This window comes from Miniopterus schreibersii (genome assembly GCF_964146895.1).
Source record: "Miniopterus schreibersii genome assembly, chromosome: 22".
Lineage (NCBI taxonomy): Eukaryota > Metazoa > Chordata > Mammalia > Chiroptera > Miniopteridae > Miniopterus > Miniopterus schreibersii.
The window spans coordinates 6,350,002-6,372,893 of record NC_138124.1 but is presented as its reverse complement, the minus strand read 5'-3'; the positions used below and the strand labels follow the sequence as shown (position 1 = coordinate 6,372,893).

General features: G+C 48.9%; 1 long non-coding RNA gene and 1 pseudogene across 2 annotated transcripts in view; both read left to right on the top strand.

Annotated features, from left to right (window-relative positions):
• Positions 1–867: 867 nt before the first annotated feature.
• LOC308550574 overlaps positions 868–22,892 on the top strand; it is a 374,445-nt gene continuing 352,420 nt past the window's right edge. Inside the window, exon 1 of the long non-coding RNA XR_013997926.1 lies at positions 868–945. This is a non-coding gene — a long non-coding RNA (uncharacterized lncRNA). The remainder of the gene's footprint in view (positions 946–22,892) is intronic.
• On the top strand, positions 12,689–14,867 carry LOC308550573 (protein smoothened pseudogene; annotated as a pseudogene). Its single transcript has one exon. The product of its transcript is annotated as a protein smoothened pseudogene (transcript).

Genomic DNA, 22,892 nt, shown 5'->3' with positions numbered 1-22,892 from the left:
AGCACATATGAGTTTTTTTTTTTGGCCCACTGCTGGGCCAACCATCAGCTTTCCCTGCATGTTGTTGAATAAATCAGTGGAGTTTTGGGAAAAGGGAAGATAGATTGCCGGATATGGACCTTAGAAAAGCCTTCAGTATTCTCTGTTTCTGCTCTGACCTGCTTGGACGGCGCCCACCCTCCCTGGTCTCTGACAAGGGCCAGGCGTGGCCCCCTACCTCCGCCGCGGCTCCCCCTGGACCGCTCAATCAGCTGGCCTCGCGCTGCGTCCTCCAGGAGCCCCAACAAGGCCCACGCGCCAGAAACCGCGCCACAGGTCCTGCAGTGCAGGAGCCCCAAAGGCTCTGCCCTCGTGACTTCCGGTCTTCAGGCGCCTCCGCCCTCGCCCCGCCTCTCCCTGGGTCCGCACTTCCGGGACTCGCGCTGTGGCGGCAGCTGTGGGAGCCACGGAGAGCGGGTGCTATGCGCGTGGGAGAGGATGGGGGGGGAATGACGTGGGGCTGGGGCGCGAGCGGACGACTAATGCATTGGCGAGGAGGCAGTGAGTGCGCAGGCGCGGGCTGGGGTTCGCGGCCTGGACTGAGGCGGGGGCGGGCCATCCCGGGCCAATCAGAAGCCCGGGCTCAGGGTGAGGCCTCCGGAGGGCGCGGGTGGCTCTCCCACGTGATTTTATTAACCAGACACCCGCAGCAACGTCAATTTAAAGGAAAAAAAGAAACCGCAGCTCCTCCCCGGGACCTCAGACCTCAGACCGCTCAGCCTGCAGGTTTCCTGAGCCCCTGAGCGGTCTGTGCTCTTCAGGAAACAGTTTTGTTCCCTTAGTGCCGCCCGGGAGCCAGAGCCGGTGCTGCTGGGCCCAGGGGTGCGCTGCTGGGAGAGAGACCAGCTGAGGAGCCGGAGGGACAGGGAGAGGGTCCCGGTGCAAACACAGCAGCAGGCTCAGCGTGTGAGTAACATTCGGGGGAAAGAGGGTCGTGCAGGGTGTTGGGTCCATTAACTTACTGTCTGAAACTGAGGGAGAGTGTCCCTTAGGGTCACTGGGGACCCAATGCTGTGACTCTGGGGATTGAGCCTGTGACGCTGATATTGACCGTGCTGGTGACCGGGAGGCACAGAAAACTGGTCAGGTCATTCATGACCTCTGTCTCCTTTTATAAAAAAGGATTTTCAAATGTTTTTATTGATTTTACAGGGAAGGGAGGGGAGAGGGAGGTTGAAATATCAATGAGCGAGTCACCAGTCAGCTGCCTCCTGCTCGCCCCCAAGTGGGGATCAGCTGGCACCCCGGGCACGTGCCCTGATCAGAAACTTGTGGGAGCAGCCAGGACGCTCATCCCACTGAGCCACATAGGCCAGGGCCGCCTCCTTTCTTGAGCTGAAACATGGAGCAGCTCAGAAGCAGGGGCAGGGTCCCCACTGGAACAGACAGGATCAGGAAAGAGGGAGGCAGAGGGTGACTGATATGCACCCCTGTTCCCCTGCACAGGCTCACCCTGAGCAGTTTCCTAAACCTGCTCCCTCCCTTGACCTCAGCTGCTCCTCTTTCTCAGAAGGGAATGTTCTCCCATGTTGACCAAACTTCTTCCATTTTCTAGGCTCAAACCTAAATGGGCCTTGGGAAGGTGACTTCATGGACTGAATCCTAATTCTGTTCAGGATGCTGCTTTCACGGTGGAGCCCTGGAAACGGGTGGGTCTGTGTCCCGAGGTATCCCAGGTGAGTCCGCTGTGCTCCTGTCAGGTTTTGTTTTGGTTTGTATGTGCATCACTTGTTCCTCAGCCCAGTTTACCCTGCACTTCCACCTGCCCTCTGTGCATAAAAGGCAGTGTGCCCTGGAAGCCTGGAGGGACGTAGTGATAAAGTTACATTTTCCATATTCCTATAAACAGTGTTGTTTTCATTTCCTTTTCTGGATTCCATTCAGGAAAAGCAGAAGCACAGATTACTGCCTCTAGAGAATCACAAATTGCAGAGACATAGACCTCCGGCCTTCATTTTATGGACAACGAATACCCTAAGTGCAGAGTGGGGTCTCACAGAAGACAAGCCTCCCATGACCAAGGCCGGGTCTCTGTGAGTTAGACTGTGTCCCTCTGGGACCACTCAAGCCCCCAAAACTTCTGCCCTCCACACCAAGATTCTCACGGTACCTGCGTCTCAGCCCTTTTCTGAACGCATCTCAGTTCAATAAGGCAACCTGTGAAAAATACAAATACCTGCTTTTTGTTTTTAAATTTTGACTACCCATTTACATTATTTGGAGGCTTATGCTAATGGAAAGTGATCTTCAAGTAGTTATAAGGCCAGGCCGGGCTTGGCTCAGTGGTTGAGCTTCAACCTAGGATCCAGGGGATCAGCGTTCAAATCCTGATCAGGTAACAGGTCCTGGTTGCAGGCTCAATGCCCAGCAAGGGGGGCATGCAGGAGGCAGCCAATCAATGACCATCTCATCTTTGATGTTCTATCTCTCTCCCTCTCCCTTCCTCTCTGTGAAATCAGTAAAGATATATTTTTTTAAAAAACAATGATAAGGAATAACTGAATCATGACCCAAGTTCAAAAGAAACGATGAACTCATCTCTCCTTGTTAACTTTCCCCTCTGTACTAAGGTCATCGGTGATCAGGATACTTATCAGACTTCTTTTCAGTCCTCAGACACAGGAGAGCTGTGGACAAACATGGTTCTGGAACCTCCCCCACCGCTCTAGAAACTGATACTGTGTCTTCAATTAGTTTATCTTGAGGACAGACAAAATATTTCTGCCACTTGATTTTTTAAAAATCTATAAGTTGTCATTGAAGCATAAGAGAAGAAAACATGGTGCAGTGTTTAAATTCTTGGTTCTCTTAAGAGAACCCTGAAAAAAGGATGGCCTCCATGCTGTTCAATGTTCTGGAAATGCCCTCCCCACAAGTGCATGGAAGGAAGGATACAGGTGCCAGTGAGGACCTTGCTTAGCTCCTCAGTGGAGAAGAACTGAGATCCACCCTGTGCTACTGGTGTCCAAGGGAAAGAAAAGTACCTCCTATGTGGTCATCAGAGGCAAATGAGCTACAGAGTCACAGCCATGGAGGGCTTAAAGACACTAGAGATAATCCAGTCCAGCACCCAGTTCAACAAAATGAAGCTCCTTCGTGTGACCTAAACTTCTCCAGTGATGCTCCTTAGCTCTCAAAACCACATAAAATATATTAAGCCAAATAGACGTCTTTCCAGCTAAATAAATGCCACACTGCTGACAAGATTGTACAGAGAGTTCCTTTTCTCCCAGCACCTGGTAGAGGCCTCCAGAAACTTGAGTAAGAGCCTGCTGCCCTTCTGCTGGAGGGGAGTCCATTTGTTAAAGCCAGGGACAGTGAAACAAGGAAGAACTTCACATAGAAGAAGCAACAGGAGAGAGGCTCGGTGCTGCTGCTTTGGCTCTCTGGGAAAGAAGTGAGCCACAGCAGGCTCTGTGGCCTCACTGAGAAATAAAAGTCACAGTGAGAGAAGTGGGCCTAGGTGGGGCTGCAGTTAGCTCACTGGAAAGTCAGAGAGAAGGCAGCCTTGGAAATAGGTTCAAGGAGTTAGCTTCAGAACAGGTGCCATTGCCCACTGCTCCCCTGTTAGACCTTTAGAGTTTAGAAGAAAGAGAGCAAAAGTATATATCCCCAAGAAAATGAGGGGTGTGGGAGTGCTCCAAGGAGAGCACTGGCCAGCTTCCTTATCTTGAGGGGTTTTATCTGTTTTCTAAGGGTGGGAAGTTTTAGGAGATATCTCAGGGGATCTCAATAGAATATTCATCAGCTGTCCAAGTGTCCTTTCAGGGGCATGGTTTCCCTTGGTTGGTCGGCTCTAGGGGAGGAGATCGTTAGTCATCACAGCTGGTCCTGATGTCAGCGTTGGTCTTGCTCTGTCTGGTTTTGCCTTTTTTCTGGGCCTGGAGCTGAAATTCAACTGAGGACTAAATGTCATCTCTGTTTTGGCCAAAACTCTGTCTCCATGGTCAAGAGACCCCAGGCTTTGTTTTTCCGACTATTTGGTTGGTTCAGAACTTCATTACCCTGAGGGCCTAATGATGAAGGTGGTGGTCAAGCAAGGGCTTCTGCTGGAGTCATATGGGGCTATTCCCTGCCCTTGTTCCCCCTTGAAGGCATCTAAAGCTACATGACTAATGATAGGCCAGGGGAGGAAAGATTGGAGATAGTGTCCTTTGTCTACTCATGTCTGTCTAACTTCTGACCACACCACCACTGAGGATTAAAACAGCAGCAGGTTGTTCAAATGGGCCTTGAGCCCCTAGTTCCCGAGTCCAAGTCCCAAAGCCAGGGAGAGAAGGAGAAGAAAACAGGTTTCCTGAGAACCAGACCAGCCAGATAGTCTCAGCAGAACTCATGGGAAGAGATGACTGTGGTCCTTAGGGTAAGGGGGAGGGGGAGAAGAGAGGGGAGAGAGAGAGAGAGGGAGGGAGAAGATGCCCTGGTTTCACTGTTTCCCACAATAGGATACTAGTGGTGGACGGGAGGTGGGGCCTAAGCCCAGCATTTTCTCTGCTAACCTAACCCAGCCTGATCTCTTTTTATTCAGAGGGGATAAAAAACTTACTTTCAAATCTTTACCCCAAGTTTGCACCTCTTCATGTGAAAATTCATCTCTTTTGAGAACTGGAACTCCCAGAACTGGCCTCCAGCTTAGCAGCACTGAGTAGCTTGTGCTGCCCACCCTCTCCCTTCTCCCACACAGGCCCACCCTCTGCTTCAACCTGACCCCACCCACTCAGCTCACAAGGATGGAGGTGGAGGGCTTGTGTGACTCTGGATTTATCCTTAGAGTGGAGGAGCTGGGGCCACTCCCCAATGTGTGAGGGGCAACATTCTTTTCAGATGGTGGGGCTCCCTCCATCACTGGGGTTACACACTCTCTAGTGGAGAAGCAGGGGCCAAAGGGTCACGGTGCAAATTTCTTGGAGTATCATATGAAGGTGCACACTCCAAAGACCAGGGCTGGGCCTCTCCATGTGCAGGTTTTATGCCATAACAGAGATGCTTCCCTTTCCAGGAGGAAGTTTGAACTCTTCCTTCCAGAACACGGGGTTCCCCTGGCACAAGTTGAGTTCTTCAAGAGTTGGAGGAGCCAGGTCCCCCTTTTGGGTCCTGGGTTTCATTCTCTAGCATGGAGTTTTCCTCTTTTGAGTGGGCATGAGGCAACCCCTCCTCTAGTCTTAGGGTGTATCACGGGTATTAAGACATATTTTTCTACAGAGTAGAGGGTGTGTGGTGGGGAACACGGATAGAGAGCTTGATGTTTTCAAAGTATTTCTGGGTCCAGGTCTCTGGTGCCTGGGAGTGGGTGTGATGCCTCCATATCAAGGGGATTTCTTTTGTAGCGGGGATCCTCCACAACTTGGTTAAGAGTGGCCTCCCATTTGGGAAGGAGGTCTTCCAAAGTAAGCCAGGTGCCCTTTTTCCAGCCTGGGGTGGAAAGGTGTCCAGCAACACCCTTCTCTGTCCTGATTTCCACAGTAGAGAAAGAGGTACACACACCGGCCTGGGGGTAAAGGAGTGGGCCTTCCAACCAAGGGTGGTTTTTTTTTTAAAAAAAAAAAAAATGCAGAGGCTCCCCTGCAGCAAGGGCTATGTGGACCCCATCCTCAGACACAGTTTCCAGAGTAGCACAAAGACTGCTGCCTCCACAAGGGGAAGTTGGATCTAAAACTGAAATGTTGCTCTGATTTTAGTGCCTGCATCTCCCTCTAACACACCACAACAAAGCAAGGGATGTCCAGTCAGATAAGTGGGTTTTCAAAAGTGCACTGGAAGCTTCTTCCTCAGCCTGCCCTAGGGAATCAGCCCTCCTTGCTTTGTTGGAACACAGCACCCTAAAAGTGAGGCTCCTTCCCCTGCCTGGAAAGGGGGCCTCCTCAGCTATGGAGAAAACATCAAGATCAAGAGAAATGTCTTGCCTGGAAAAATTGGCAAAAGCTCCCATCTTCCCCTTTCTAAAGAGGGAATCCCAAGCCAGCCAGCCACCCCATCCCCAACCTCTGGAGCCTGACAGAGGATATCAAGTGGAAAACAAAGGGCTGGCCCATGAGGCCAGAAGACAGTGCAAGCACAGCTCTAGGTCCTCAGTGTTGATGAACCTGGGGTCAGGCTAGGCCCATGGGCGTCCCCAGTCAGACTGAGCTAAGCAGTTTGGGGCCCAGTTAGTACTGGATGGGGACCCCTGGGGATGCCTGGTGGTAAAAGTTTTGCTTCCTGTCCTTTTTTCTCAGTCCGCAAAAGGTTCCCTCCATACACCTCCTGTGCCCCCTCCCTCTGGTGGACCTACCAGAGAGGAAATTGACCAACAAGCAATCAGACAAAAGGTGAACTTCCTCAGCTGGGTCTGCTAGGGTTCTGTGTCTCAGTGCAGAGATCCCCACTAAGCACAGCACACAAAGGCAGAAGGCACACACAAAACACACACACATGCACACACGCACGTGTGTCTGCATTTTGTCCTGCAGGCAAGACCAGGGCACGAATCTGAGCAGGCTGCACTCCTGAGACTTCACCTTCCTCCACTGGGGCTCCAGGATGATTGACCCCAGCCTGGGGACAGCCACCCTGGGGTGTGGATAAGGCTGTTCTCAGTGCAGCCTCAGACTGTCTGCGTCAGACTCCTTTAGGCCTGGGTATGTTTTCCACATGCATCTTGCTCTGTCTCAGGTGCTCAGGCTCTCTCTCCCTGCCCCCATCTTTCTTTCTCTTGAGCACTGTCTCTTCATCCCCAGATCTCTCAGTCATTGCTCTGCCTCTCTGTACGTATCTAAGGCAGCCCCATGCAGTCAGATGCTCCCGTCTGAAAGGGCTGACCATGACACACACACAGTGGGCTCCACCCCTTGTTCGGAGGAAATAACAGCTGTACACACCTGGCTTTTCCCTTTGGATTTCCCACTCGATATTTTCCTACTAGGCCTGTCATAACAAATGAAATTAGGACCCAATTCTCCCCCTCTGCAGTGTGTGTGAAATGGGGCCTGAATAGGTCACATTCACCCTTCAAGCCCTCAGTAACCCTAAAACCCACAGCAGACACCAGCTTCTGGTGAGAGCAGACGTCTCTTTGCTGAGTCCCTTATGCCACACTGTTTGCTGGGACCCAGAGCCATTGATGGGCATAGGACATGAGCGAGATATGGTCTCTGCCCTGCAACTGCTTGGGAACTGAAGATCTCCATGGCCACAACCACCAACTTCCAACTACAAAAAGAGTGTGGTTCACCATGGTGACCTGATGATTTCCTTTTTGTTTTTAATTGATTTTTAAAGAAAAAAGGAGCGGGAGAGAGAGGGAAACATGGATGTGAGATAGAAACATTCATCCATTGCCTCCCAAAGGCACCCTGAGCAGGGACAGAACTGACAACCTGGGCATGTGCCTTCAATGGGAATTAAAAGAGCAACCTTTTGCTGTATGCGTTGCTGTAATGGGATGACCAACCAACAGAGACACGCCATCCAAGGCTCATTCTGTTCTTAACCAGCACATGAAGCATCTCAGTTCAAAACAACAAAGAATAAGTTTGCTCTGTCTTCTAGAACCACTGCTGTGGGTTGAGGAGGATAAGAAGTCCTACTGGGATGAGCCTGGAGTTTATGAGGAGGAGAGAGGAGTATACTGCCAATGTTCACATGCCTGCCCACACTGTGACAGCCCCGAGGGAGCAGCCATGGTGTCCAGTGCAGGAGAAACCACCCCCACATGCGCATGTCCCTTGCCCTTCTGTGTCCTTGCAAAAGTAGAATCCAAGAGACAATGGGTGTTTAGAAGAATAAATTATATTTTTAGAAGTGAGAAACCCTCTGCCAAAGAAATGTAAAACTAGTTCTTAATTATACAGATCTACATGTACAGGTGCACACACACATGCAGGCACCCCTGTATTCACTGCCAGCCTGCCTCCTTATCCTGCTCCTTTTTCTTCAGGACACACACCATTTGGTGTTTAGAACCTTCTCTAACCCTCAGCATTCCTCTGGCTGACTCCACTGTGTCTTATGATCTCAGAGAACCATGACCTTCTCTGGCAGCCCCATGTGGAGTTAGGTTTCCTCTGGTGGCTCAGGATAGGATGTGTAGTCACTGTGATGCACGGTTATCATGGTCGGCTGCTCTGCCAAGACAGAGGCTGGGTTTTTCATCTCTGAGTCCATGGTGTCTGTCTCAGTGCTTGTTTCAATTTAATATCCAGTAAAAATGGGTGTGAGAGTCTAGGTCCTTGAGCTGCCACTTGCTTGTCTATGGACAAATAGCTTGTGATCATCAATGGTCAAAGTGACATCCAAATCTTCAGGAATCCTCTCAACAGCTGATCAGGTAGAGGTCACTTTGCAGGCCCAGAATTGTGAGCCACTTGTGAAATGAAGATGTTTGCACCCAACTTGGTTTCCACAGGAGACCAGGTTACTCCCATCATAATGGTCATCTCCAGGAGACTTGAGTCATCTTCAGCCTCATGCAGTCACATCTGCTTCACAGTGGCTGAGAAGATAAAGGGATGCATATGGAAAATTGCCTAGGGTTTGTCTCTTAGGGGTGGGCTTGTGAGGGTGTCTCTTTAAGGTGAGTCCCTGGTGATGAGATCCTGTATGTGAGTACCTGGGGGTAGACTCCTGAGAGTGAATTAATGAGGGTAAGCTTCTGCTTTCCCAAATGCAGTAGGGCTCCCCATCACGCATGCCTGGACCACACATTCTACTGGGCTGACTCCTAAGTCTCTAACGCCCTCCTGAGGATTTCCCCTAAGTAACCAAAGTGACTATGGTGTTTCTGGTGGTTGCACATGGAATAGAGCATTTGAAAGGAAGTGTCGACAACCCTCAGTGCTTTGAGGACTGAACAGGAGCCCTGGGTGAGGAGGCAAAGGTGGTGCGTGTTTTGGCCAGAGCTGCTCTGTGGCTGAAAACATAGGGAGGCCATGTGTAGAAAGAACTGGAAATGCAGGTGGAAAAAGGCAACTCAAAGGGTTTGTTTTGTTTTCTGAGAAGGAGAGGGGCGAGGAAGACATGGTGATCACAGGACAGGCTCTTATTTGTGTTGTGTTTAGGTGATAGACTGGAGCGTGTGGAAGCACACGGGCTGTGTGAAGGGGAGTCTGGTGACACAGGGACCTGAGCCAGGAGGAAACAGGATGCAGACCTAGGACAATCCTCACATGGAGCACAGTAAGTGGTTGGGTGGCAAGTTACCATGGAAGGGGGCAAATGTGGGGGAGCAGAGCTGCTACCTGATGTGTGGAGTGCGCACTGGCCTGGGGTTGAGGCTACCACATGAACCATCCCAGCATCCCTGTCACACACCCAGTGAAGAGGGACCACACTTCTGCATCTGTGAGGGTCCCCTATATCCAGGAGACCTGGCTAGTACTGGAGTCAACTCTCCCCCCAGTGATGCTGCTTCAAGCAGCAGAGGTGCCCCAGGCTTCCAGTCTGGAGCTCCACAGCCAGCTCATAGCAAAACAGGCATTTGGGCAGCTGTTTGAGGTGAACAAGTCCAACAGTTCCAATGGGGTCCCTGTGCTGATAATCAGAGCCTTTTGGAGCTTCTTTCCAAGCTCCTGAAGTCTGGGGGGATCCCTGGCAGATCTGGGCTCAACCACCTCTGCTCTGGGACCTTTATCTCTTCACCAGCTTCTCTGAGAGCATCCAGACTTGACTGTTGATGGCAGGGCAGGACAAGAGCCTCACGCAGGATTCAGTGTCATGCCCACTGCCTGGGTTGGGCACTGTCCATGCCTGCCTCGCCACTGAACGTGAGAAGGTGCCAGATTAATGCAACCCCACTTTAGGTCATTGTGTTTTCACAAATGTCCTAGGCCCTCAGGACACAAAGGCTCGTAACCTGTGACTTGAGCTGGCAGCACCTTTGGACATGTGGGTGGGCTCTGCCCCTGCCACAGAAGCATCCGGGAAAGAGGAGGTGCACAGAGATAACAGATGTTGCAGATGGAGAGCTTGTGCTTGAGTCTTGCTGCCTGGGTTTCTCCTGTTCCTATTTCCTTACCTGACATAAGCAAAATTCTGAGAAGTCCCTGGGGAATAAAAGGTGCTTGTCTACTCACCAGGGTCATACTGAGACCAGATTCCACCTATTTGGGATAACAATTGTGGGTCCAACCCATTTCTTGCTACAGGACAGGGCGCAAAGGTACACATGAACACTGTCCCTCTTTTCTCAAGATGCAAGGCCATGCCAAGCCCAGTCCCCCTGGTTCTCATGGCCTGGGATTCTCTGGAGGTGACTGGATGCCTTCATTTTGAAGACTATTTGAGCTTATTATAAATAACACACAATCACAAGGGTGCTACGAGTTGTGACACAGGGATGCTCTGAAGCTTCTGGGATCACACTACCAAGGCTTCCTAGCCAAGCCTAGAAAGACAGAGAACTGGGTCGGTTGCACCTCAGACCCAACAATGTGCAGCACCGGCATGTGCCCAGGAAGCTTGCTCAGAGGCAGACTCACCCACATGGGGTATAGTGTCCTCCTATTGCAAAGTCATTTCCCACAGTGAAGGAAAATCAGCCATTGTCATCAACTTACAAATATTTAAAACATTCTTAGGGTGGTTAGTTTATACTTCTGCTTGGCTGGGCTATGACTAGGGAAGTTGATTATTGGGCCAGGCCATGATCAGGTGTGTCTATGTTCAAAAGTGACTACACCCAGCATGCCATGGTCAGGAGGGTCCATGCTCAGTCATTCATGCTCACGATGTTCCACACTCAGGGTGTCCATGTTCAGTAGGGTTCTTTCAGACGATTTCTGCTTTTTGAATGAATCCATTCTCAAAAGCGTCCATGCTCAAGAGGGCCTATGCTTGGATGGGGGTTCTATGGTTTGGGGAACATAGCTGGATCCAAAGTCAGGCCTACTGTGCTCAGAAAGTACATATTCAGGCTTTCATCTTGATCAATAAGGTACATGCTTCAGTGGCACTAAGATCAGGGTAGTTTATAATCAAAGAGCGCATGACCAGCAGGGTCTCCAAATAAAGGTTCCATGCACAGGATGGTACAGGTACAGAAATTAAACAGAATCTGGGGGTGGGTACATGCTCAGGATAAGCTATGATCACTAAATTGATTATTGGGGCATTCCATAATCACAAGTGTCTGCACACCTCATTGATTCCAAGCATATAAATGATTATGCTCTGTGATACCATTTTCAGGAGGGTCCATGCTCAGGAGATTCATGATCAGTATGTTTCACACTCAGAGAGCCCATCCTCGGTGTGGTGAATTCTCAGAAGGGAGTTTCTCTCAGACTGGTCCTAGCTCAGTGAAATTTATGCTCAGTGGTGTTGATGACAGGGGCAGAGTGGGGACATACACAGTTGGAACCATACCCAGAGGCTCTTGCCTCAGGAGAGTGGATATTCAGGGTATTAAATATAACCAGGAGGCATATGCTCAAATGGTACTATGTTCAAGGGGGATTAAATTTGAAGCATATCATGTTCAGTAGGCTCCATGAAGAAGTTTTTGATTCTCAGGCCGGTACATGTACAGTGGTAAAACAATCAAGTGAGTATTTCCTCCAAAGTGGCTAAGATTAGAAAAGTTGATTTTTAGTGCAGTCTGTTATCAGATGCATCCATGCTTATTGAGTTGCTGTTTAGCACTGATTATGCCAGGGATTCCATGTTCAGGAGTGTATAATCATTGGGCCATTAGGTTTAGGAGGTTACACACTCATGGGTCCATGCTCACTTTTGTTCTCAGAAGCGTTCTGTTATAGAAGGGCATTCATACACAGAAAGGTCTAGAATACTGCAGGTTCATGCTCATAAGAGGGGGTCTATGGTCTGAAGTTACGTACTTAGCCAGGTCTATACTCAGGCCTCCCATGCTCAGAAATGTACATGTTCAGATATAACACATGATCAATGGTATACATGATGAAGAGGGACTAAGACCTTGGTAGTTTATATTAAGAGAAATCTTGATTAGAAGGCCCCAAACTTAGCGCACCCATGCTCAGGAAGGTACATGTACAGCTGTTACAAAAGATCACAGTTACATTCTCAAGGTGAACTAGGAACAAGGAAATTATTATGGAATTCCATGGAAAAGCATGTTGAGCTTCCTAGGTATGTGCTTAGAAATGACCTTGCTAAATGGCATTCAGACAACTGAGTCGCTATCCAGCAACATAAATACAAAGGTTGCATCCATATCTCACACTGTACATAAAAATTAATTCCAAGGCTGCCACGCTCCCGCTATGGTGGCGGGTGGGCCCCCGGCTGGGCCGGGGGCGGCGCCCGGGCTCTAGTCCAGCACCTCCGGCTGCGCCTGGCCTCCATCGGGGGCTGGAGGTGGTTTTCAATGGTGGGAGAAGGAATGGGGCTGGAAATTGGGGGCCCAGGGGACTCCAGGGGCTGAAGACCACTTGGGTTGCCCGGGAAGGGGTAGGGAGCCCTACATCCCCGCGCTGGGCTTCCGCTGCCCAACAGGGGCCCCAGGCTCCAAAGTTTTCGAATTTGGGCGCCGAGGGCCCGCAGCGCACGGAGCATTGGAGGAGCCCGGCACCGGACTCGCGGGGGCGCAGGTAGCCTGAGTCGCCTCCGCGGCCCCAAGGGTTTCACGCGTGCCCTGGGGGCTCTGGGGAGAAGGTGGGGGCTCAGGGCTTCTCCTGAGTTGGCGGGTTTGGCCATGGCCACTGCTCGCCTCTCAGGGGCCGGAGCTCTTGCTTCTGGGGCCGCTGCAGCTGCTGCTGGGGGCCCCGGCCAGGGGATGGCTTTGAGCGGGAACGCGACCGGTCCTGGGCCGCGGAGAGCAGGCGGGAGCACCCAAAGGGGCGCCGGGGGGACCGGCCCTCCGCCACCGCTGAGCCACTGCGGCCGGGCGGCCCCCTGCGAGCAGCTGCGCTACAACTGTGCCTGGGCTCGGCGCTGCCCTGCGAGGCCACCTCCGCGCTGCTGGCCGGGGACTCGGACTCCCAGGAGGGGGCGCACGGCAAGCTTCTGCTCTGGACCGGCCTCCGGAATGCCCCTTGTTGCTGGGCAGTGATCCAGCCCCTGCTGTGTGCTGTGTACATGCCCAAGTGTGAGAACGACCGAGTGGAGCTGCCCAGCCGCACCCTCTGCCAAGCCACCCGAGGACCCTGCCATCGTGGAGAGAGAGCGGGGCTGGCCTGACTTCCTGCGCTGCACCCCCGACCACTTCCCTGAGGGTTGCCCGAATGAGGTGCAGAACATCAGTAGTTCGGGCCAGTGTGAGGCTCCTTTGGTTCAGACTCACAACCCCAAGAGCTGGTATGAGGACGTGGAGGGCTGGGGGATCCAGTGCCAGACCCGCTCTTCACCAAGGCCGAGCACCAGGACATGCTCAGCTACATTGCGGCCTTTGGGGCCGTCACAGGCCTCTGCACGCTCTGCACCCTGGCCACTTTTGTGGCTGACTGGCGGAATTCGAATCGCTACCCTGCAGTCATTCTCTTCTACATCAATGCGTGTTTCTTTGTGGGCAGCATTGGCTGGCTGGCCCAGTTCATGGACGGTGCCCACCGGGAGATTGTCTGCCGTGCAGATGGCACCATGAGGCTTGGGGAGCCCACTTCCAATGAGACCCTGTCCTGCGTCATCATCTTTGTCATTGAGTACTATGGCCTGATGGCTGGCGTGGTCTGGTTTGTGGTCCTCACCTATGCCTGGCACACCTCCTTCAAAGCCCTGGGCACCACCTACCAGCCTCTCTCTCGCAAGGCCTCCTACTTCCACCTGCTCACATGGTCACTCCCTTTTGTCCTCACCGTGGCAATCCTTGCTGTGGCTCCGGTGGATGGGGACTCTGTGAGAAGCATGTTTTGTGGGCTCCAAGAACTACCCATAGCGTGCTGGCTTCGTGCTGGCTCCAGTTGGCCTGGTGCTCATTGTGGGAGGCTACTTTCTCATCCGAAGAGTCATGACTTTGTTCTCCATCAAGAGCAACCACCCCAGGCTACTGAGCGAGAAGGCTGCCAGCAAAATCAATGAGACCATGCTGCGCCTAGGCATTTTTGGCTTTCTGGCCTTTGGCTTTGTGCTCATCACCTTCAGCTGCCACTTCTATGACTTCTTCAACCAGGCTGAGTGGGAGCTCAGCTTCCGGGACTACATGCTGTGCCAGGGCAATGTAACCATCAGGCTGCCCACCAAGAAGTCCATTCCTGACTGTGAGATCAAAAATTGCCCTAGCCTCTTGGTGGAGAAAATCAACCTGTTTGCCATGTTTGGAACCGGCATTGCCATGAACACCTGGGTTTGGACCAAGGGCCACGCTGCTCATCTGGAGACACACCTGGTGCAGGTTAACTGCACAGAGTGATGATGAGCCCAAACGCATCAAGAAGAGCAAGATGATTGCCAAGACTTTGTCCAAGCGGCACGAGCTGCTGCAGAACCCAGGCCAGGAGCTCTCCTTCAGCATGCACACCGTCTCCCATGATGGGCCTGTGGTGGGTTTGGCCTTTGACCTCAATGAGACCTCCACTGATGTGTCCTCTGCCTGGGCTCAGCATGTCACCAAGATGGTGGCTTGGAGAGGAGCCATACTGCCCCAGGATGTGTCTGTCACTCCTGTGGCAACTCCAGTGCCCCCAGGGGAAAAAGCCAACCTATGGCTGGTTGAGGCCAATATCTCCCCAGAGCTGGAAAAGAGCCTGGGCCGTAAAAAAATGTGGAGGAAGAGGAAGAAGGAGGTGTGTCCGCTGGTGCCACCTGCTGAGCTTCACCACCCCGCCCCTGCATCTACCACAAGCACCAGCGCTGTTCCTCGACTGCCACAGTTGCCCATTCATTCCCTCACCAACCTGATAGAGGCAGAGCTCATGGATGCAGACTCAGACTTCTAAGCTAAGAGAGCAGGACCTGGGAAAGTAAGCAAACAAACAAAAACACATTCTGAGGCTTGTCTTCCTCCCTGAGAATGCTTCCCCAGGATCTCATCTTCTGGAGAACCTGAGAGCCCAGTGCCCTCCCAGGATGGTTCTATGTGTATGGCTTATGGCAGAACTGTTGGAAAGAGCCTTGACAAATTCATGGGTGGGCCTCACCCAGGGAACAGCCCTGAACTCCAGGGCCCTGTTTCTGCTCCACCAGCTGGAGTCTGGCTGGCAGCCCCAGTCTGCAACAAGGTTATTGGGCATGCAGAGTTTCTGGTGGGGCAGTAATGGTGAAGGTAAGAGTGACAGTACCTGGTACGGGCTTTGGTGGCCAGGGAGGTAGCCAAACCTATGTTTGGCAGATGAGTGCTGACTGCCCTTTTCTGTACTAACTGGTGCCAGGAAAGGGCACCCTCACACCAAAAGTGTTTATTGTAGCATTAGCCCATTGTCTAAGTGGGAACAGGGCTCCCTTCTCCCTCTTCCAGGTGGTTGTGAGGCTAGGAGTGCCTACTCTTAGAGGGGTTATAATCTCTTTTTACTGATGTCCAGCTTCCCCACCCCAGGCCAGTAACCCAGCCCATGTTCTCCTGCACTCTCCTACCCTTTCTCATTTCAGCTCAAACAGGCCAACCTCTTCCTGTTTCCTGTTTGTTGATTAGGAACCAGAACTGCAGCCTTTCCATCTCACCTCCACTCCTGTTGCTGGACTCCATCTCCAAGAAAGAGATTGATTCAGCTATAGAGCCTGGGATGCTATAGAAGCAGTGAATGGTGGGGAGTCTTTGGGTCTCCAAGACACATTGTCTCTTCCTGTATCCATCCAGTGAGGAATGGATCCTCCGACTTGATGGGCTACCCTGGGAAGCTACTGGAGCTTCTGGCAGGAAGGAAAGCTTCCTTCAACTTCCACAACTGGTGGGTGAAGAGATTTCTGACCTCTTAGAGACCTCCTCCATGTCCCCAAGGCCCCAGTTTCAAGAACCAGGCAGCAGGAAGTCTTAGGAGCTGGCTGGGTTCCAGATCAAGGATAGGGATGGGGAGAAGAAATATAAACAGTAAATAAAAGGTTTTTCTATAAAAAGAAAGTTAATTCCAAGTAAGTCAATTATTTATATGTTGAATATAAAATAATAAAAGTACTAACAGAAATCATGAGCAAATTCCTTTACAAGTTTGTAGTCAAAGGAAGACCCTTCTAATTCTAACTGAACACCCCAATGCAGTAAAAAGATTTACAGATTAAACTACATAACAATAAAACTTATACATGAAAAACCTGGCATCAGCATATTTATAAATCAAGATAGACAATAAGAAAAATACACCTTTCACATCCAATTACAACCGTAATATATCAAGAGCTCCTAGAATTCAATGAACAAGACAAAGATCAGCAACCCAATAAGTAATGGGCAAAACACTTTAAGTAGATGCTCCAGTGAAAAGAAAATACAGAAAGATGCTCAACCATATTAAAACAAAACCAATTCAATTAGCAGAACTCAAAATGTGTATAATAGTTATAAGACAGGAGATAGATGCATTTTTATACATTAGGCGATTGCCTTTTATAATCCCTCTGGAGGATAATTTGGAAACAGCTATAAATTACAAAGGCACAGATCGTTGGAGCAATTTTACTTCTAGGAATTGATTCTAAATAAATGTGCAAAATGAATCATATCAAAGTTTTGAGGACAGAATTCCTGTTATAACAAAAGATTTGAAACAACTTCAGTGTCCATCAGTAGAACATATCCGAAATCATATGCAGCTTTAAAACAAAGAAAAATCCTCCATTCACTACTGTGGGAGAGTATCCAATATATACCATTAAGCAAAGAGCCAGGTAGAGGACACTTATATCGAAGTATGTCACGGTCAGTAGGCTCCATCCTGAGGGTGTTGATGCTCAGGCTGGTACACAAACAGAGGATAAACTACCAAGTAGGTACTTGGAAATTGGCTCTAATTAGGGAAGTAGATTCTTAGGGCAGTCCATCGTCAGAAGAGTCCATGCTTATTGAGTTTCTGTGTATCAGCGATGACACACAAGGATTCCATGATCAAGAGTGCATATTCCTTGAACATTTATGTTCAGGATATTCCACACTCATTGGCCCATGCAGAGTGTTGGTGTTTCTGAAAATGGTTCCGTTGTCAGAGGATATTCATATTCAGAAAGGTGTAGGATCCCATGACTTCACGCTCATGAGGCAGGGTCTACGGACTGAAGTAACATAGTCAGCCAGGTTGCGGATCAGGCGCCGAGAAGAACATTTTCAGTTATTACACACGATCAGTGTTATACATGATCAAGAGGGGCTAAGATCACGGTAGTTTAAATTCACAGAATACATGATTAGGGGGATCGACAATTAAGAGCGTCCATGCTCAGGAAGGTACTCGTGTGTTGTTACACAAATTCACAATGGTACAGTCCCAGGATGAACTAAGAGATCAAGGAAATGAGAGAATTCCATGCATTTACGTCAACCATTCTACGGATATGCTTAGAAGTGACTTCACTGCGTGATTCCGTGTTCAGAAGGGTCCTTTCTCAGATTGTTTTAGCTCAGGATGTCCCATGGGAAAGCATTCCATGGTCTTGGGGGGACATTTTCTGTAGTGTGTCGTTCTCAGAGTCGTTCACATTGAAAAGGCTCCATGCTCAGCAGAATCCACGCTCAAGAAGGTATGACTTATGATATTAAACACAATCAAGAGGATACATGCTCAAGTGGGGCTGTGTTAAGGGGAGGTTACCATCAAAGCAGGCCATGATTAAGGGAAGAGACAATTAGAAGACTCATGCTCAGGCAGGTACAAGGAAAGGGGTTCCATAAAATCACAACAGAGCATTCTCTAGGTAAACAACAATCGGGGAAATTCATACTTACAGAATTCCATGAACAGAAATGTCCACTCTTCTTCGAAGGTTCGTGCTTATATGTAATTCTGGTCATTGATTCCATATATAGGAGATTCGTGTTCATGATGTTAACCCTCAAGTTATCCACACCATAGAGGCCATGGGTAGGGCGTTTCCTGTCAGGAGTGTTTAATTCTTAGGGTGGGTCATTATTCAAACGAGTCCATGCACATACGTTGACATGTTCAGGCATTAAACTTCAAGAAGAGGGTATATTCTCAAGTGGCGCGACATTCAAGTGAGATTAAAATAGAAGTATGTCCCAGTCAGTCGGGTTCATGCTCAGGCTGGTACACATTCATGGCATAAGCAAGTAGGTACATATGGAAAGTGGCTCCAATTAGAGAAGTTGATTCTGAGTGCAGCCCATGATCAGGAGTGTCCACACTTCTTGAGTTGCTGTTTATCACTGATTACGCCCAAGGATTCCATGATCAAGGGTGTATATTCCCTGGACCTTTATGTTCAGGGTATTCCACACTCATGGGTCCATGTTGAGTGTCGGTATTTCTCAGAATGGTTGCATTATAAGCGCACATCCATACTCAGAATGGTGTAGGATCACATGGGTTCATGACCATGAGGACGGGTCTATGGTCTGAAGGTACATAGCCAGCTCTCTGCTCAGGCCTCCCATGCTCAGAAAACCACATATTCTCCTCTTAAACACAATCAGTGGTATACAGAATCCAGAGGGACTAAGATCACGGTAGTTTAAATTCACAGAATACGTGATTAGAAGGGTCGCATAGTAGAGCCTCCATGCTCAGGAAGCTACTTGTATGTTGTTACACAAAATCACACAGGTATATTCCCAGGATGAACTAGGATCAAGGAAATTATTGCAGCATTCCATGGTGTACACATCAAGGATTGCTAGGTGTGTGCTTAGAAATGACGGGGCTCATTGATTCCATATACAGAAGGGGCCGTTCTCAGACTGTTTAAGCTCAGGATGTCCCACTGGAAGACATTCCATGGCCCTGGGGATACATTTTCTGAAGTGTGTCATTCTCAGAGCCGTTCCAATTCAAGAGACTCCAAGGTCAGTAGACGCCACGCTCAGGAAAGTATGAGTTATTACATTACACATAATCTAGAGGATACATACTCAAGTGGGGCTATGTTAAGGGGAGATTAATATCGAAACAAGCCATGATCGGGAGAGTCTACAATTAGGGGTTTCATGCTCAAGAAGGTCCATGTACAGGGTCACACAGAAATCACAAAAGAACGTTCTCAAAGTAAACAAGGGTCAAAGAAACTAATACTTACAGAATGCCATGAACAGCAACTCAAGGAGTGTGGACACATCTGGTTCTTGGTACATGCTTAGATGTTTTTGTGCTCATTGATTCCATGTTCAGGAGGGTCCATGCTCAGGTTGTTGAAGCTCGGGATGTTCCACATGAGCACGGATCGGGGGTTTCATTATCCAAAGTGCATTATCCTTAGAGGGGTCCATATGCAAAAGGCTCCATGCACAGCAGAATCCACGCTCAGCAATGTACATGTTCAGATTAAACATATAATCATGAGGGCACATGCTGAAAGGGAACTAACTAGTAGGGAGACTAACAGCAAAGCAAGCCAGGAGAACACTTGTCTACAATTAGTGATCCCATGTTCGGGTACTTACATGTACAGGGTTAAGATAAAATCACAACAGAACATTCTCTGGGCAAAAAACAATCAAGGAATTTGATACTTACGGTACTCGGTGAACGGCAATCTCCACCATTCTTAGATTCATGGTTAGATGTGCTTGCGGAAATTGATTCCACGTTCAGGCAATTCATGTTCACAGTGTCGATCCTCAAGTTATCCACCCAAGAGGGGCCAAAGATAGGGTATTCATTCTCACGAGTGTTTGATTCTTAGTGTGGGTCCTTACTGAAACGTTTCCATGCACATAATTTTACATGTTCAGGCATTAAACGTCAAGGAGTGCGTGTACCCTCAAGTGGCGCGACATTCAAGTGAGATACAAAGAGCAGTATGTCACGGTCAGTAGGCTTCATGCTGAGGGTTTTGATGCTCAGGCCGGTACACATTCAGGGGATAAACAAGTAGGCACATACTGGAAAGTGGCTCTAAGGAAGGAAGTTGATTCTCAGTGCTGCCCATGATCAGAGGTGTCCACACTTCTTGAGTTGCTGTTTATCACTGATCACGCCCAAGGATTCCATGATCAAGAGTATGTAATCCCTGGGCCTTTCTGTTCAGGATATTCAACACTCACGGGTCGATGCTGAGTGTCGGTTTTCTCAAAATGCTTCCATTATAAGAGGACATGCATACTCAAAATGTTGTAAAATCACACGGGTTCATGCTCGTGAGGAAGGGTCTATGGTCTGAAGGTACATAGCCAGCTCTCTGCTCAGGCCTTCCATGCTTAGAAAACTATATATTCTGGTCTTATACACAATCAGTGGTATACATGATCAAGAGGGGCTAAGATCACGGTAGCTTAAATTCACAGAATACATGATTAGGGGGGTCGACATTCAGAGCCTCCGTGTATGTTGTTACTCAAAAATCACACAAGCATGTTCTCAGGGTGAACTAGGATCAAGGAAATTATTGCAGCATTCCGTGGATGTACAGGTCAAGGATTCCTAGGTATATGCTTAGAAATGACGGGGCTCACTGATTCCACATTTAGAAGGGTCCATTCTCAGGTTGATAAAGCTCAAGGTGTCCCACTGGAAGGTATTCCATGGTCTTGGGGATACATTTTCTGAAGTGTGTCATTCTCAGAGTCGTTCAAATTCAAAAGGCTCCATGGTCAACAGAATCCATGCCCAGGAAAGTATGAGTTATTAAGTTACACATAATCTACGAGATACATGCTCAAGTGGGCTACATTAAGGGGAGGTTACAATCAAAGAAGGTCAGGATCAGGGGAATATACAATTAGGGTTTTCATGCAAAGGAAGGTACAGGAAAGGGGATTACACAAAACCACAAAAGAACATTTCCAAGGTAAACTAGGATCAAGGAAATTAATACTTACAGAATTCCAATAAAAAAAAAAAAATGTCCACTCTTCTTACATTCATGCATACATGTAATTGAGCTCATTCATTCCATGTTCAGAGGGTCCATGTTGCCGGTGTTTATCCTCAAGTTATCCACACTAGAGTGGCCATGGATAAGATGATTGTTCTCCTAAGTGTTTTATTCTCAGTGTGTGTCCTCACGCAAACGTTTTCATGCACAGATTTTACATGTTTAGGTGTTAAATATCAAGAAAAGAGTATATGCTCAAGTGACGCGATATTCAAGGGAGATTCAAATCGAAGTATGTCACGGTCAGTAGGCTCCATCCTGAGGGTGTTGATGCTCAGGCTGGTACACAAACAGAGGATAAACTACCAAGTAGGTACTTGGAAATTGGCTCTAATTAGGGAAGTAGATTCTTAGGGCAGTCCATCGTCAGAAGAGTCCATGCTTATTGAGTTTCTGTGTATCAGCGATGACACACAAGGATTCCATGATCAAGAGTGCATATTCCTTGAACATTTATGTTCAGGATATTCCACACTCATTGGCCCATGCAGAGTGTTGGTGTTTCTGAAAATGGTTCCGTTGTCAGAGGATATTCATATTCAGAAAGGTGTAGGATCCCATGACTTCACGCTCATGAGGCAGGGTCTACGGACTGAAGTAACATAGTCAGCCAGGTTGCGGATCAGGCGCCGAGAAGAACATTTTCAGTTATTACACACGATCAGTGTTATACATGATCAAGGGGGGCTAAGATCACGGTAGTTTAAATTCACAGAATACATGATTAGGGGGATCGACAATTAAGAGCGTCCATGCTCAGGAAGGTACTCGTGTGTTGTTACACAAATTCACAATGGTACAGTCCCAGGATGAACTAAGAGATCAAGGAAATGAGAGAATTCCATGCATTTACGTCAACCATTCTACGGATATGCTTAGAAGTGACTTCACTGCGTGATTCCGTGTTCAGAAGGGTCCTTTCTCAGATTGTTTTAGCTCAGGATGTCCCATGGGAAAGCATTCCATGGTCTTGGGGGGACATTTTCTGTAGTGTGTCGTTCTCAGAGTCGTTCACATTGAAAAGGCTCCATGCTCAGCAGAATCCACGCTCAAGAAGGTATGACTTATGATATTAAACACAATCAAGAGGATACATGCTCAAGTGGGGCTGTGTTAAGGGGAGGTTACCATCAAAGCAGGCCATGATTAAGGGAAGAGACAATTAGAAGACTCATGCTCAGGCAGGTACAAGGAAAGGGGTTCCATAAAATCACAACAGAGCATTCTCTAGGTAAACAACAATCGGGGAAATTCATACTTACAGAATTCCATGAACAGAAATGTCCACTCTTCTTCGAAGGTTCGTGCTTAGATGTAATTCTGGTCATTGATTCCATATTCAGGAGATTCGTGTCCATGATGTTAACCCTCAAGTTATCCACACCATAGAGGCCATGGGTAGGGCGTTTCCTGTCAGGAGTGTTTAATTCTTAGGGTGGGTCATTATTCAAACGAGTCCATGCACATACGTTGACATGTTCAGGCATTAAACTTCAAGAAGAGGGTATATTCTCAAGTGGCGCGACATTCAAGTGAGATTAAAATAGAAGTATGTCCCAGTCAGTCGGGTTCATGCTCAGGCTGGTACACATTCATGGCATAAGCAAGTAGGTACATATGGAAAGTGGCTCCAATTAGAGAAGTTGATTCTGAGTGCAGCCCATGATCAGGAGCGTCCACCCTTCTTGAGTTGCTGTTTATCACTGATGACGCCCAAGGATTCCATGATCAAGGGTGTATATCCCCTGGACCTTTATGTTCAGGGTATTCCGCACTCATGGGTCCATGTTGAGTGTCGGCATTTCTCAGAATGGTTGCATTATAGTAGCACATCCATACCCAGAATGGTGTAGGATCACGTGGGGTCATGACCATGAGGACGGGTCTATGGTCTGAAGGTACATAGCCAGCTCTCTGCTCAGGCCTCCCATGCTCAGAAAACCACATATTCTGTTCTTAAACACAATCAGTGGTATACAGAATCCAGA